Source organism: Octopus sinensis, linkage group LG15 (genome assembly GCF_006345805.1).
Source record: "Octopus sinensis linkage group LG15, ASM634580v1, whole genome shotgun sequence".
In the NCBI taxonomy this organism is placed as follows: Eukaryota; Metazoa; Mollusca; class Cephalopoda; order Octopoda; family Octopodidae; genus Octopus; species Octopus sinensis.
Genome location: NC_043011.1, coordinates 50656031 through 50660726, shown reverse-complemented (window position 1 = coordinate 50660726; position 4696 = coordinate 50656031).

Genomic DNA, 4696 nt, shown 5'->3' with positions numbered 1-4696 from the left:
AGCATGGCCGCAGTCAAATGACTGAAACAAGTAAAAGAGTAAGAGTATGGGATTTGAACTCAGAACATAAAGCTGGAAGAAATGCCGTGTAGCCGTGTAGTGATTTGTATGTTGACAATTCTGTCAATTAATGCTATCCCTTAAATAAAACTTAAATTAAATATTCCTTTAATATATCATTCTCTCAGATAAGTGCCTTAACTAAACACAAATGGACACATACAGTAGAGAAGCCATAACATTGCAATACCTGTGGTCATTTGTTTTTTGAAAATAGTGTTTTAACTATACATTTTCATACCACACAAAATCTACATCATGGTCCAATCTGTTGTAAATCATTCTCTCATAGATCTAACTTAGCTGTAAATAAATGCATTCCTACAGGAGAGAAGCCAAGTCAGAATGACATCTTTGCTAAACCATTCTCTTGAAAAAGATACATCCATAAACATGGGTATTCACAACAATTGTAACTGTACCAATGTCAGAATTTATTAAAACATTACAACAATTAAGTCTGTTTTGTCAGCTGTAATGCAGGGTTTTTCCCATCATCAATTTTGATGTCATCAATTTGAATACCGTCAGTGTGAATCTCAAATCTGTCATCATCTGTCAAAATATTGACTCTGAGTTAACTTGATTGCTAAAAATGCCTGTGTTTGGATTTTGAGGAATTTGCTACAAAAGAATAATGAATAAAAAATCAGAATAAAAGTTAGACCATTTTGTGTTTGTTTTGTTACTCATTATCTAGACACTGTCTCCTCTATACCTTAAATCTCTCAACTGGCACAATGGCACACCCGTTCAATAGTAACTGCCCACCTCCCTGTTGTGGGATTTTTTGTCACCTAGGGATTTGGTGCTGATGTTACATGTCCTTACACACTGTTAAAGGGCTGCTATTAACAGTGTATTATTCAAATGCCTTGTTTCTATTGGCTCCTGTAATTTATATGAAATCTTTTAGTCTTTTATTCTTTGACGTATTTCAGTCATTTGACTGAGGCCATGCTGGAGCACCATCTCCGAGGGTGTCAGTGGCAGAAATCGTCCAGTACTGATTTTATTGGTGACTTTTGCTAAACCGCAGTTACAGGGACATAAACACACCCGTACCAATGGTTAAGCGATGGCCGGTGGAAAAATGCACACACACACACACACACATATGTACATACTCAAATACATATGTACATCATCATTATCATCCAGTGTTTTAAATCCAGGATTTGTCCCCGCTAACTGGGGTTGCCGGATCTATCTCAATGCTTTAGCAACTGAGGCAGGCAGGTGCAGCCCACCCCAACCTTCAGGCTGCTAATGCCCATTTTTACCTGCTGTCATGAGGCTTTTTTGGAGCTGGATTTTCTATGGGGAGCATGCCCTTGCTTAGCCACAACCTCAGTTTCTAGACATGAGTATTCCAGAATACATGGATTCTACCATGCCATGGTTTTTAAGAAATGTGGTTGAAAACTAGCTTAGGAAGGCAGGGACACCACTCACTGAGACCCCTTTTGGAGCCCACCTACCCAACATACATACATACACCCACATATATATATATATAATCATATCAAAGGGAAATGGAATTTAATAAAAATTAAAAACATTTAATTAAAATTTACATATCCAGTGGTCTAACATGTAAAAAAATTTAGTCAAAGAGACTATATATTAGTCATACGATGCAGTGTATATATAAACACATAGGGATTCCACACGCTAGAAAGAGCAGCCAAACTCCACAACCACAAAATTGGGGATAAACTTCGACAGGAATAAATTTAGAAATTCATGAATTCATGTGGATTCCCTATGTGTTTAAATATACACTGTATCGTATGACATATATATATATATATATACAAGCGTCTTTCAATTTCCCTCTACCAAATGTACTCAGAAGGGTTTGGTCAGCCCAAGTATATAGTAGAAGACACTTACCAAAGGTGCTGTGCACTGGGACTGAACATGAAACCATATAGTTTGGAAGCAAGCTTCTTGTGTGTGTGTGTAAGGAACCAATTTCTGTCTACAATGTTGTTACTTAATTCATTGGGAAAAGCATTCACAGCTAGCAAGCCCAGCTACTCCAGACTGATGAAGGGTTATGGCTCTGAAACTAGTCTTTGCTGGGTGGAGGTGCTTATCTCCCCTGTTTGAAAACTCATTTTTATTATACAGAGTTATTAAAGTTTGCATTTTTTTCTTTACACATACGTTACAAATAATTACCGATGTCAATGTATAATCATGAGATCAGGCTTTTTGTTTTATAGTGACGATGTTGAAGTTTGACCATGATGAAATCAATATTAACAGCAGTGACGAAATTGAGGCTGACGATGACAAATTCGAGAAGAAAGAACCCTATAAATTACACTAATTGTTCTTAGCATAATTCCTCCTTCAGTGAATAGTGTTTATATATATATATATATATATATATATATATATATATATATCTGTATATATATATATATATACATATATATATATATGTGCAGTCAGCAGACGCTGCACATCATCAAAGTAGGCCCCACCCTTGGCGCAACCCATTGTCTATCAAGACAGACGGGGAATAAGAATATATATATATATATTATTAATGTGGATGCGCGTGGCTTAGTGGTTAGGGTATCAGCATCATGATCGTAGGATTGTGGTTTCGATTCCTGGACCGGGCGACGCGTTGTGTTCTTGAGCAAAACACTTCATTTCATGTTGCTCCAATCTACTCAGCTGGCAGAAATGAGTAACGCTGCGATGGACTGGCGTCCCATCCAGCTGGGAAACACATATGCCATTGAAACCTGGAAACCGGGCCCATGAGCCTGGCTACGCTTTAAAAGGGCACATTAATTTGTTTGTTATATATTGTTAATAATAATATGACAACAAAAGAATAAATGACACCAATATTATGTAAATTTCTCCTGCAGTTGCTTTACCAGAAATACAGCATCAGTGGTGCTTCTGCCCATCACAAACCAAACTGCATCTCATCTAGGCTAACTCTCTCCCTAATTTGTTGGGCTATAACCCTCTCTGTGACTTTCAACACCTGATCCAATAATTTGATACACCTGTAGTTATTTCTGTCTAAAGTATCACCTTTCCCCTTGTAACAGTTGACTATGGTGCTGCTACACAAGTCATTGGGTATGACTCCTTCATGAACTACCTGATTTACGATGTGGGTGACAAGACCATAACGAACACAACCCAATATTTTAAGCATCTCAGCAGTGATTCTTGTTGGACCTGGTGATTTTCCCTGTCTTTATATCCTTAATTACTTCATCTACCTGGGTACTGTTGATTCGGATAGCTGGTCCCTCAACTTGGTCAATATTTGTCAGTCTCTCCTCCCATTCATTCTCCACATTCAGCAGTCTTCCATAATGGCTTTGCCAAGCCTTTTTCTTTGCAGAATCATTAAACGCAAGGGCACCATCATCTATGCGGACACATTTCTTTCCTATGACATCACGGTTTTCTCTCACACATTTGAAATCCAAAATACTTCATTTCTCTGGTCCTCACATTGCTGAACATTAGCAAACCTCTTCTCTTCTACAACTCCCTGTCTCTTAGTTTCCCTTTGGCTATCTGATACATTCTCCTGCTACCCCAACTCTTACAGGCATTCCAGGCTTGTTTCTTTGCACTAATGGTCCTGTCTACAGTATTGTTCCACCACCATGTTATAACATCATTAGGTGAGACAAGTTGACACTGAATCAGCTTCGCTGACTGACAGGTGACGATCATTTAGGGAATGCGCGGGCTAAAACTACGCGCCTTCACTAGCCAGTTAAGGTGAGACAGTGTCACGTGACAACTTGCTGGGGCTTCCTGCTGGAGCCTAGCGGTAGGTATTTAAAGGGAAAAATTTGACAAGTCAGTCAGTCACCAGCTGACACTTGCTGATGATACATCGAAGAGGCCAGGGAACAAAAGAAAGAAGACATGCACCCAACACCAGAGCTGAAGACACCTCCGAAAGGGAGGGCCCCACCATGTCAAAACAGTAGAGGAGTAGGGGCCGAAACCGGACGTGGTTCCGCCTGATGATGTCTTGAGCTAACTGGATCCTATAAAGGAGCTGTTGTGGTAGCAGACCATGAAACACGGTTGTAATTCGCCCCCTAGGTCTGGAAAGGACTTTGCACCAGTCACAGATTTGGTCTGTGTCACTCAGCAAGCAGTCTCGCAGGAATTCCGAGCTGCCTTCTATGTCATCAAATTTCTCGGTAAGGATATCCCTAAATCTCTGACTATATGAATAGTTCTTAAGCTTCCAAGTCCTTCTTTTCCAATTAATAAGTAAAATGAGAGGGAAACAGTTAAAGAATACCACATTAATTAATGCTGTCTTTATTAGGCAATAATAAAACGATGACAAAGATTTTATTTAAGGTTACATTCATAATAGTAATGATGATGGTGGTTTCAAATTATGACCCAGGGCCAGCAATCTTTGATGTGAGTGGGAAGTTGAATACATATAACCCAGTAATTCCTGAAAGGGATGAAAGACAAAGGCGAACTGGATGTGATTCGCACTTTCTGAGTAAAGGCGAACGAAAACACGTAACAACACTGGAAGAATATGCTTCCTTGTCTTAGATCCGTTATTTTCAAAAACGCCCCAGGGTGATTTTGAAAATAACTCAGCTTC